Source organism: Carassius carassius, chromosome 6 (assembly GCF_963082965.1).
Source record: "Carassius carassius chromosome 6, fCarCar2.1, whole genome shotgun sequence".
NCBI lineage: Eukaryota > Metazoa > Chordata > Actinopteri > Cypriniformes > Cyprinidae > Carassius > Carassius carassius.
Window position 1 is genome coordinate 21,235,712 of NC_081760.1, and position 13,495 is coordinate 21,249,206.

Sequence of the window (13,495 nt, forward strand, 5' to 3'; positions counted from 1 at the left end):
AAGGCCATATTTAGACACAGTTGCAGGTAAACAGCCAAGCACTGAAATTGGCTCTTGCAAGTAAGTGACTAAACGGGCAGATGGAGCTTGTAACGGCACAGTGCGAAAGTGCTGCTCATACAATTGTTTTGGCAGAATGGACACTGATGAACCAGAGTCGACTGTGAGTTGAAGAGACACAGGTGTAACAGCAGACATAGCATTTATAGTCACATCACACATCAGACGATCAGATGTTCCAGGTAGATAGAGAATGCAAACCTCTGGTAATTCAACTGAATGCACTGAGCGAGTAGGAGCAGAACGGCAGACTCGTGCAAAATGTCCAGTCTTATTACAATTTTTACATTTAGCAGATGCAGCAGGGCAGTTCTGTGCATTTGCAAGATGTGCAGTGGAGCCACAGCGGAAGCATGTCCGAGCTGAAGAAGCAGAGTGAGGTTTTGATGAGGTATGTGTTTTGAATTTGGCCTTAGGATGCTGTCGTCCAGTCGCAGGAGTGGCATGTACGGCTTGTACTGGAGCAGAACTGCTTGTAACCATAGATTTTGCCTGTGCATCAGCGGCCTCTAGCTGCGTGGAAATTTAGATTCCATTAATAATCTTTCACGAATGCGAGGGTTAGCAATATGTTCTACTAGCTGGTCACGCAGCATATCATCAAGATTCTCATTAAATTCACAAGTAGTTGCCAAATCTCTCAATGCAGCAATATATTGCAGTACCGTTTCATCTGTCCTCTGCACTCGTTTCCTGAAGGCATGTCTTTCCACGTCCACATTTCGTCTTGGAATGAAATGCTCCTCCAAAGCTTTAACAGCAGCTGCAAGATTGTCACCGGTATCGGGCAATGTATAAAATAGTCTCTGACCTTCAGTTTCGAGGCAGTGAAGAAGTAAAGCCCGTTTTCTGGCTTCTGGCCAGGAATCTCCAGTAGCATTGATGACGAGCATGTAATTCTCAAACATTCTCAGCCATGTTACAAGCGGTATAGCGGGCTCACCGGGACAAGGCAAAAATGGACTGGGAAACGGAGCACTTACTGATGCCATCCTCAGGAAATCTTGTGAAAAAAAATCGTCCTCGTCGCCAAATTTGTTATATTTTCATGACAAGAAGCACAAGCATGTTGAATTCTCTCAGGATACGTTTTAATAACTTCTGCACAAGCAGGATAACATGCGAGCACACGTTCAGCACTTACTCTCACTCTTCTCTCTTTATACTTCACATGTATATTTTACCTAAGGAGCTTGAGTGCCATCTAGTGGAGGACATCACAGAACTATTTGAGCCAAATTCATGCCAGACTGGGGAGGTGTTTTAATAACATTTTAAATGTATTCATTTTAGCTGACGCTTTTATCCAGCGACTTACAATTGCTATATATGTCAGAGGTCGAACACCTAGTATGAGAGCCTGTTCTAGTACACCCCCAGAAAACTATTTCAATTGTAAAGGCATTTGATGTCCAATGTGATATTTACTTTAGTCTATAAATGGGCTAGTTTAAATATTATATATTATATATGGCACTGAATTTTATAAATATTGAAGACTAGCGGCAAAGACCTTGCTCTATCTGGCAAACTGTTTCCACTAAAAAGTACATGATTAAGCGTGCTGAGACATCTCTCCAGAGGCTTCCATTAAAATAGAGCAGCATCTCCCATCCTGTCATGCTCACAAGGCTCCGCGTGTGAGTATGAGTGGCTCTGGTAACATCTAAACACGCGTCCAGTAATGTTAGGTGTTGAGAGAAAAATGACAGTAATTTGACGACTGCGACAGACGGAAGACTTCTGAAAAACGCTGAACAATAATAGTTCTCTCCTGTGATATTATCTACAGACTGAAGCGTGCACGAGCTTTGTGATGACGTAGATGGCAGACTCGCATCTGAGTTGGACCGTTCAAGATGGCGGAGTATCTTGCGTCTATAGACCCCTTAATCGCCTACGTCACTGTGACACCCCGCTCTACCTGGAGGCAAAACATAAGGAAGAACTCATAGCAGGCTCGCTAAAAGTTTGAGGTTTTGACTTTAAAATGTCGTCTTGTTGTGTTTTTGGCTGCCAGAATAGAAGGAACAGCACTTTTGGTTTAAAACTAAAGTTTCACCGGATCCCGGCCGACATTTCTTCACAGAAATCAAGAAGACAATTGTGATTGAATGCAACAGACTGGACGATGACGTTCATAAATAATGCTCGTGTTTGCAGTGCACACTTCATATTAGGTAAAATAATCTATGCATATGTACTGGTGTGGCCTTAAAATAATCCACATTGATAATCATAGTTAGCCCAGCGATAGGTTACATTACATAATAAGCCTTGACAAAATTCCCCAAACCACCTGAAAGTAATTCATATGTTGTCTAGGAAATATCCAAAACGTGGTTAAAATGTTTCCAATGAGAACAATATACAAGAACAACACCAGGTTTAGCTAAAAAAATATCCAAATTATCCACTCGTCATTATATTTTGGTCAGTTAACCAGTTTGGTCAGTGAACTGAGTGATCAACTGAATTAATTGATAAATGTATGCTAACTCCCACTTTTTTGATTATTATTTTTTTGTCACGGTCCCGCAGAGTCAGTTACTGTATATATTCGGATAGTTCCGAACCTACTTCTGCATCCATGTTTAATAAATCCCTCCTAAAACGTGCTAGTAGTTTACGCTTGTCAACATTGCGTCTGCGTCTCTTTTTGCCTCCAGCTAAGCCCCGCCCACCCGGAGACGTTGCAATGTTTACAAACTTTTAAGGGGTCAGAAAAGACAAGAAAAAGACAAGTAAGCTACATTGATTTATTTTGTTCGAGTGGTGCAATATTAACTGATTTGTAGGCTAACACACCTGCCTGCTGAGTGTCTGCTGAACTTTTACATCCAACACAAAACAATGTTTTTGCGTGAGATATAAAGCTTCCGCATTGCTCATGCTGCAGGTTACAGGAGAGAAATCAGACACTGCCGCCAGTTTCATAAAACATTTTAAATATATATATCTAATGTATTGACAACGTGAATTGATTTATTTAGTTTTTCAGTAGTTGGGATTTAATACTGTTGCTTTTTCCGTTTAAAAGGTAAAGATCTGACACTTTGTATCTTGTGTCAAACTTATGTCAATATCGATACTTCCACCGTTTTCATATCTTGGAAAAGTCTGTGTCCTGTTTGTTATTTCTAGGGTCAATTGCTCCTTTTATTTCAAAATTGGAGCTTGTCGTCATGGAGATCGCTGTTCTAGATTGCACAATAAACCAACTTTCAGTCAGGTATGTTTACATCTCAAACTTTACACCCATATGTTTTTATTTCCTCCTCATTAAAATTGGTTTATTGATGTTTAAAGTGAAACTAATTTCATATGTTTGCCATGTAGAATTTTAGCAGAAAAGAAATATATAATTGAATATGTATACACTTACATTTCAATATGTAAATTAATTGACAATTGATCATATTGTCATATCTTTGCACTTTTATTGCAATGTTTTTTTATTATTATTACAAATGAAAGTAGGATTGTATTTGCATATCCACTTTTCTATGTATTTTTTATTCTTTAAAGTTTGATTACACTGCCCTTTAATGTAAGTTTTTTCACATATAACAAATTTTACTTTGACTCTCAGTCACTTAACACATTCAGTTAACATGCCATTTAGTGTATTTGTAGTTCATCCATAGTTTCAGAAGTGTTTATGACTATTTTGTCTTAAAGGATTAGTTCACTCCAGAATAAAAATTTCTTGATAATTTACTCACCCCCAGTCTCATCCAAGATGTTCATGTCTTTCTTTCTTCAGTCTAAAAGAAATTAAAGTTTTCTGAGGAAAACCTTCCAAGATTTTTCTTTATATAGTGGACTTCAGCGGGGACCAATGGGTTGAATGTCCGAATTGCAGTTTCAGTGCAGCTTCTAAGGGCTCTACACGATCCCACCCGAGGAATATACTTTTTAACCACAAATGCTCATCTTGCACTAGCTCTGCAACTTCACGCATCACCTAATCACATTGGAAAGGTCATGTCTGATGTAGGTGGTCAGTACCGCCCCAGTGTTTACAAAGTGACACAAAGACATATACATATTTGTCATTCAACATAAAACAACCTTTGAATGGTCCTCCTTATCCACACTTGTAAACACCGGATCGGTAATTCCGTACATCACGTGTGACCTTTCCAGTGTGATTAAGTAATACGTGAAGTTGTGGGCATAAATCACAGAGTTAGTGCAAGATTAATGTTTGTGGTTAAAAAGTATATACATTTCATTTTTTTTTTTTTTTAAGAAAATTACCTATCATTTTGCAAGACAAGACCCTTATTCCTCGGGTGGGATCGTGTAGAGCCCTTTGAAGCTTCACTGAAACTGCTATTTGGACCTTCAACCCGTTGGTCCCCGCTGAAGTCCACTATATGGAGAACAGTCGTGGAATGTTTTTTCTTCAAAAACCTTAATTTCTTTGCGACGGAAGACAGAAAGACATGAATATCCTGGATGACATGGGGGTGAGTAAATTATAAGGAAATTTTAATTCTGGAGTGAACTAATCCTTTAAAGCACCTGAGATTTGGGGCCTATACCATGAAGCCAGTTTAGCTGGCTAGCCAAGGAAGTTTCAGTTTAGTTTGTGCCATGCCTGGGTTTTCGGGCAACAAGAAATGCGCTTGGCCCTATGTTCTTATGTTCTTGCTATGGGGCAGACAGTAATATTTTATATATAATTATTTTATATGATTTATATATTATTCATATAATTATTATACCCTTCATCCATTATAAATTTTTAATTTAATAATTAAGCATTTAGTTTAATATAAATACAGCGGGTATAGAAAAGACACCCCCCCCTTCAAATAATCACATTTTGTTGCTTTGCAGCCTGAAATTAAGATGGACAGTTTTTGTTTTATCCAGGTGTATTTACTCAGTACAATGTATAACATTCAATTGAAAGATGTAACACCAACATATCAGACAAAAAATAAATTAACAATCACTGAGTTGGAAAAAGAACCCCCCCCCCCCCCCTCCTAAAAATGACTTGTAAACTCAATCAGTTGTAGGAAATCACCTTCTGAGTGACAGACAAAGCCATTTGGCTTTCAGCTGTGATCATTTTGATTAGCTCAGCATGAAAATAGTTTTCCTGGAGCATTTCAGTGCTTGGTAGTGCAACTGATGCAAACAATCAACAATGGGTGGCAAGGCTCTGTCAAAAGATCTCCGGGAGACACAAGTCAGGAAAAGGATAAAAAAAAAATTATCAATGCTTAAAAGCACAGTGAAGTCTATTATTAAGAAGTGGAAGCTATTTGGTACAAATCAGACCCTCCCTGGATCAGGACGTCACTCCAAACTGAATGAAAGAGCCGGCTGCAGCAAAGTCAGATTGTGTAGAAGAATCATCTGTTTCCTGTGGTCTTGTCCTGGTGGTCCTCTGAGAAAAGGTCTTTATAAGGGAATCTTTATCTGGGGCTCTAGTTGTCCTGGTCTCTGCTGTCTTTCAGGGCAGTAGAGGTCCTTTCTAGGTGCTGATCCACCATCTGGTCTGGATACGTACTGGATCCGGGTGATTGCAGTGACCCTCTGATCTGGATACAGACTGGATCTGGTGGCTACGGTGACCTCGGAATAAGAGAGAAACAGACAAATATTAGCGTAGATGCCATTCTTCTACTGATGTAGCTAGTACATAGGGTGTTATGGGAAGTGTTCCCGGTTCCGGTTTACCTAATTAATGCAGCCTAAAAATCCTTTAACGGATTTGGATGTTAAAAGCATATTAGTATGTTATGTGTAAGCCAGGTTAAAGAGATGGGTCTTTAATCTAGATTTAAACTGCAAGAGTGTGTCTGCCTCCCGAACAATGTTAGGTAGGTTATTCCAGAGTTTAGGAGCCAAATAAGAAAAGGATCTGGCGCCCGCAGTTGATTTTGATATTCTAGGTATTATCAAATTGCCTGAGTTTTGAGAACGTAGCGGACGTAGAGGATTATAATGTAAAAGGAGCTCATTCAAATACTGAGGTGCTAAACCATTCAGGGCTTTATAAGTAATAAGCAATATTTTAAAATCTATACGATGTTTGATAGGGAGCCAGTGCAGTGTTGACAGGAACGGGCTAATATGGTCATACTTCCTGGTTCTAGTAAGAACTTTTGCTGCTGCGTTTTGGACTAGCTGTAGTTTGTTTACTAAGCGTGCAGAACAACCACCCAATAAAGCATTACAATAATCTAACCTTGAGGTCATAAATGCATGGATTAACATTTCTGCATTTGACATTGAGAGCATAGGCCGTAATTTAGATATATTTTTGAGATGGAAAAATGCAGTTTTACAAATGCTAGAAACGTGGCTTTCTAAGGAAAGATTGCGATCGAATAGCACACCTAGGTTCCTAACTGATGACGAAAAATTGACAGAGCAACCATCAAGTCTTAGACAGTGTTCTAGGTTATTACAAGCAGGGTTTTTAGGTCCTATAATTAACACCTCTGTTTTTTCAGAATTTAGCAGTAAGAAATTTCTCGTCATCCAGTTTTTTATATCGACTATGCATTCCATTAGTTTTTCAAATTGGTGTGTTTCACCGGGCCGCGAAGAAATATAGAGCTGAGTATCATCAGCATAACAGTGAAAGCTAACACCATGTTTCCCAAGGGATATCTCCCAAGGGTAACATATAAAGCGTGAAGAGTAGCGGCCCTAGTACTGAGCCTTGAGGTACTCCATACTGCACTTGTGATCGATATGATACATCTTCATTCACTGCTACGAACTGATGGCGGTCATATAAGTACATATAAGTTAAACCATGCTAATGCACTTCCATTAATGCCAAAAAAGTGTTCAAGTCTATGCAAAAGATTGTTGTGGTCAATTGTGTCAAACGCAGCACTAAGATCCAATAAAACTAATAGAGAGATACACCCACGATCAGATGATAAGAGCAGATCATGCAGTCACGACTGAGCTTTGCCAAAACACACTTTGAAGATTCTTAGGTCAGATGCGACTAAAATGTAATTATTTGGCCTCAACACCAACAATATGTCTGACAGAAATCCAGTACAGCTCACCATCCAAATAAAAGCATTGCTACAGTAAATCATGGAGATGTTTCTCTGCAGCAGGGACTGGAAATTTTGTCATGATAGAAGGAAAAATGGATGGGGCAAAATATCGTCAAATTCTTGAGGAAAATGTGTTGCCCTCTGCCAGAACATTGTCAATGGGAAGAAGGATTACTGTTCAACATGTCCATGACTCAAAGCACACAGCAAAACTGAGCTCACAGCGGTTGAAGCAGAAAAAGGTGAATGTCCTTGAATGGTCTAGTCGGAGCCTAGACTGAACCCCACTGAAAATTTGTGGACTTGAAGACTGCAGTCCACAAAGGCTCACCATCAAATTTAGCTGATCTCGAGCAGTTCTGCAATGAAGATATGCAATATTGCAAATATTGCAAAGTCTAGATGTGCAAATTTAGTAGAGACATATCCCAACAGACTAAAGGCTGTTATTACAGAAAAAGGTGGTTCAACAAAATACTGACACAAATTCAGTACATTGAAAGTGAAAAAGTGAAAGTGACGTGACATTCAGCCAAGTATGGTGACCCATACTCAGAATTCATGCTCTGTATTTAACCCATCCAAAGTGCACACACACTGCACACACAAGTGTCTTGCTCAAGGACACCTCGACACTTGGTCAGGTGGAGCCGGGGATTGAACCACCAACCTTCTGGTTTGTAGACAACCTACATGAACCACTGAGCCACTGCTGCCCCTAATTTCTGGTTATGATTCTGGTTATTCATATTTTTTCTTACATGTTGCTGTTATATCTTTCACTTGGATGTTATAAGTTGCAGTAAAAACAGCTGGAGAAAACAAAAACTGTGTCTGTCTTCATTTCAGGCTGCAAAGCAACACAATTTTATATTTTTTAGGGGGTGATTCTTTTCTCTACCCACTGTATATACAGATAATATGTAATATAAATAAGCTTTAGAATCAATTGATTGAACTATATGTAACCTTACATGTTCAAGTCTCTTAACTTTCCTCTTTCATGCACAACTCTTTTCTATTAGTTTCTGAAATGTACTTAAGAATGTTATTCTTGTTTTCAAATAAACCTGAAGGACTTGATCAGTTGGATCAGGCGTGTTATCTAGGGTTGAATCTAAACTCTTCTGGGCTCAGGACCTCCAGGAATTGAGTTTGACACCCATGCTTTAAATGGTCTGCTTTTTACAAGGCTTTTTCCGCAACAATTTATCTCTAATACACAGATTGTCATGAGTAGGTTTTTTGGTGAATAGTTGTCCCTCAAAGTTTCAGTCTTTTGGATACACATAACTCTCTTTTTTTATTGCTAATTGGGAATTATTTATACCTCTTTTAATTTCTCCCTTTGCAGACCATCTTGATCCAAAACATCTACTGTAACCCCCAAAACAGTGCACAGACAGCCGACGCCTCTCGCTGTAAGTCCCTTTTTTCCATGAGATAATTCTAGCTTGTGGGGTGAGCAAGAAATCCCATTTGTGTCCCAGATAATTTAGATAAAACTAAAAAGCTGATGGAGATGCAGCCTCATCACTGATACTCTGGTCCACCACTGTACTTCAGTGCATTACTCACATCAAGTCAAACGTAATTGAAAACTTGCTGTTTCTAAGAAATAGTAGAAGTGTTTGGATTTGTGTTTATGTAAAAGACCCATAATGTGAGATTATCCAGGCAGTTGTTTAATGCCCCTTTTCCACCGACATGATTCCTAAACAATTTTATACCATTCCACCAAAGAAAAAACAGTAAACATCTTCAGATCTGGAATCAGGGCTTCATTTATAAAGATGTGCATAGAATGATCCTAATGCGAACATTCAGCAATTTCTGAAATGTTCCTACAAACGACTTATACAATGTCCATATCAGAAAAATAATTTCTTAAAGGGTTAGTTCAGCCAAAAATAAAAATTATGTCACTAATGACATGTATGTACGGTATACTGTCCATGTCCAGAAAGGTAAGAAAAACACCATCAAAGTAGTCCATGTGACATCAGAGGGTCAGTTAGAATTTGTTGAAGCAAATTTAATATAAATGAAAATGAAAATAAATTTTGGTCCAAAAATAACAAAAATGACAACTTTATTCAGCATTGTCTTCTCTTCCGGGTCTGTTGTGTGCGCGTTCACAACACTGCAGTGAAGATGCTGGCGTATGACGCTGCTGACGTGTTTTCTTTGTTATTGGGCGCCCCAGAAAACATGTCAGCAGCGTCGTGAACGTGCTCACAACAGACCCAGAAGAGAAGACAATGCTGAATAAAGTCATAATTATTTTTTTTTTTTGGACCAAAATGTATTTTCGATGCTTCAAAAAATTAACTGACCCTCTGATGTCATATGGACTACTTTGATTATGTTTTTATTACCTTTTTGGACATGGACAGTATACCGTACATACATTTTCAGTAGAGGGACAGAAAGCTCTCGGATTAAATCTTAAGTATCTTAAACTGTGTTCCGAAGATGAACTGAGGTCTCACGGGTTTGGAACGACATGAGGGTGAGTTATTAATTACATAATTTTAATTTTTTGGCTGAACTAACCCTTTAATGCATCTCACATTATAAATCACACTGCATCTTAAAATTAATTCAAGAGCAGTGTAAACAAGTGCATCTATAAAATGCTCACAAATAGCTCAAAAGTAGGATCAAACAAGCTTGTACGTGTGTTTGTATTTGGTAAACATTTTAAACAACATTGAGTTTAACTCGCTACTCCACTGATGCTTGCAGTAAAGAGCAGTTTTTAACTGTGCATGCAATAAATAAACAAAAAAATGCCTTATAGGAAAAGCATTCAACATTGATCTGCATAGGCCATGTGGGCTATAAGGATACAAGGAAATTAGAGAGCTTGCAAAAGAAAACAAAGACGTCCTGAATGCTGGCTTCATCTCCAGCCAGATAACCAGTTATTTCACCATTCAGTTTGTGGCAGACTCCCAGACTGCATGAAAACCGGTACCATATTGATGGAAAAGGGGTATAAGAGGTGCTGGGTTTGCGTGGATTCCTGCCTAGAAAATATAATTTGTTGTTTAATTTTAAGCTAAGTATGTGTGCAGACTTCAGTGCCGCATAACTTTATTTCTGGCATCTGAACATATTTAGAGCCCTTGTTTAAAAAATATATGTAAACTAAGCTGTACATATTTACATTATTTTTTCCAGAAGATACTTCTCTGTTTCATCAAAGCCCTGAGACCTTTACGTACCGGTTCTCTTGTCATCTTGGATGGATGTCTGACCTCTCCTGCTGACCCCACTCTCCCCAATTCACTTTTTGTCATTAATTGTCTAATTTATAATGTTGATATCTCATGTGGTCTGTAGACCTGGATGCTAAACCATCTTTGAGTTTATTATTATAATTTGTTTTAAAAAGATGCACATTTTGTATTTCAGAACATTGTCCTCATGAACATATACCGTAACTCAAAACTCTGCTCAGTTTGCTGATGGTTTAAGCTGTAAGTTGCCCCCGACTTGCTTGCGGTAGTCTGCTGCATTGGAACATTTCTTTATGTCTGGCACATATCAAGAGCATTCATAACCATGTTACATGGTTAGATCCCATTTTTTTTTTAAATACAGCTTTTCACAGATACTGCATTGCTTGAACCATGGCCATATTTTAGAGCTATATTTAAGGTCTATTTAGTTTAGGATTTAGATCTTGCAGACACTTAATCCCCAAGTATGCATCACTCCTAAAAATATTTGTTAGGGAATTTTATGAGTAATGTATAACAGTGAGACCTATAATGAGATGATTGTTTTATCAGGGGAACAGACTTGTGAACCATATCATGATTAGTTACAAACTAATAAATACAAATACTTACTTCTGTCTGCCAGATTGGCCTGAATTTATTTCCTTTCTGAATTCTGAGTGTAAACATATGATTTGTTGATCGTCAGACTTTATATATGAATATCTAATTATCCTGTTAGTTCGTGTTTGAACACTGTCCAGTAGTTTTATGGTGGGCCAGTTAATCTGAATCTTTATTATTTGCATGCTATGGGGGCTATATATCAAAATATTGCACTCTAATACACGTTTCTGTGTTCTAATTATATTTTTAAAAAATGTTTCTAGGTGCTGTTAGTGATGTGGAAATACAGGAACATTATTATGAGTTTTTTTAGGTGAGTTCTCATCAAGAATTAATTTGTTTGTTTGTGGAGTGAAAACAGTATCAAATCCTCCCACAACTGCACCCGATAGATTCACACTTTTGCACTCATTTGTGGGAGGATATGATATGGTTTTCGCTCCATATTTGTTTCCCACTTCATGAGACCTGTGGAGCTGATTCAGAAATGACTCGGTATCCCAAGGGTCAGAATTCATTGTCAGAAGTTTTGTCTTTCTGTAGTCTTTATAATGCTAAATGGTTCAAATGTGCAAATCTAACATCTACTTAAAGTGATGTTCCAAGAAGAACAAAGCTAATATTTAAAGTGGGTATAGAAAATAATCATCCCCCTTTAAAATAAACACATTTTGTTGCTTTACAGTCTGAAATGAAGACAGACACAGTTTTTGTTTTATCCAGCTGTTTTTACTCTGTGCAACAAGTGAAAGATAAAAAAGTTGAATGCTGAACACAAATTCTGAGTATGGGTCTCCATACTTGGCCACACGTCACTTCACTTTTATTTATACCATAAAACATTTCTTTAGCAAGCTCACCTTTCTTAATTTTTGTTTAAATTACTTTTCTTAATGAGAATCAGTAGTGAAATGAATGCGATGGTTCACCCAAAAATGAGGAAAAAAAATAAGTCTTTCATTGTTTACTCACCCTCATGACATTCAAAACCAGTATGACTTTCTTTTCTTCTTTACTTGAACGCAAAAAGAAAATATGATGAATGTAAGGTCCAAACAACATTGAACCACACTGGCTTGATATGGACAACAAAAAAAAGTCATACAGGTTTGAAACAACATGAAGGTCAGTAAATGATGCCAGAACTTTTTGGGTGAACTGTTCCTTTAAATTATTACTTCTACATTTTGCAATATATCGATTATGTCTGATCGATTATGTTTTCAACAGGAAGTCTTTACGGAAATGGAAGAGAAGTATGGAGATGTAGAGGAGATGAATGTGTGCGATAACCTTTGTGATCATTTGGTTGGAAATGTTTATGTGAAGGTAGTGTAGAATTTGAGTGTTTATTAATGTTTTGTGCTTTTTGCTTGATAGAACAGGCACATGAAATATTTATTTCAAGATTTCAAACAATGTAGCTATAACAGCCTGCTTTAGAATTATGCTTGGAAATGTTTAATCATTAACTTTGTTTTATTGTCTGAACAGTTTCGTAAGGGAAGAGGATGCTGAGAAGGCTGTATTGGACTTAAATAATAGCTGGTTTAATAGACAACCAATACACGCTGAGCTCTCACCAGTTACAGACTTTAGAGAAGCCTGCTGTAGGCAGTATGAAATGGGGTCAGTGTCTCAAACTTTATTCATTCAGTTATTTCATTGAGAAACAATTATATTTTAATGTCACTTTTTAAGGATTGAAATCTGTTCACTAAATTCTTGCCAAAGCAGACTAACAAACTTCAGTTCTGCAGTTCTGACATTGAAATGACCAATGAAGGGTTTTTTGTTTTTAAAAACGGGTGGGCTTATAGTTTTTGCTTATATAGTAATATAGCCCAGCTATATATTTTACATTACAGAAATATATTAAATATATTTTAAGATATATAAAAAATATATATATATAAATATATATATATATATATATATATAATATATATATATATATATATATATATATATAAAGTGAACTGACTGTCTTCAGAAAAGTTGTGATGCAGTTTTTTTTTACCATCTCGTCTCACCACAGGGAGTGCACTAGAGGTGGTTTCTGTAATTTCATGCACTTGAAACCCATTTCTCGAGAGCTGAGGAGAGAGCTTTATGGACGTCGTAGAAAAAGGTACTGAAAACCTTCTTTATCAAAGGCCGGTCTAGTGCCTTTCATTAGAGTTGACATTTTTTGTTGTTGTAAGAAAATGATTTTACCATTAGACATCGTTCCAGGTCAAGATCTCGTGAAAGTCACTCTCGTTCTCGTGACCGCAGCCGTGGAGGTCGTGAGAGGAGAAGATCAAGAGATCGTGAACGTTCTGGAAGATTTTGAGCCATCACAGTTTTGCTGCCTATGTTTTGTTGCTTAGTGTCATCAACCAATATCCAGCATTTGTGAGAAATCGGATTCCATCGTTTGCTTGAAACCCTTTTGTTTGTCACTGTTTTTTTACTTTTTTACCTGTACAGTTGAAAGATTTTTGTTTCTTAATAAAAGTGCATTTTTATAAATTGTATGTGCCACAGTTTTAT

The 13,495-nt window shown here is 37.5% G+C and overlaps 1 pseudogene; it reads left to right on the forward strand.

Annotated features, from left to right (window-relative positions):
* Window positions 1-413: 413 nt before the first annotated feature.
* On the forward strand, window positions 414-13,406 carry LOC132141663 (splicing factor U2AF 35 kDa subunit-like; annotated as a pseudogene).
* Window positions 13,407-13,495: the final 89 nt, after the last annotated feature.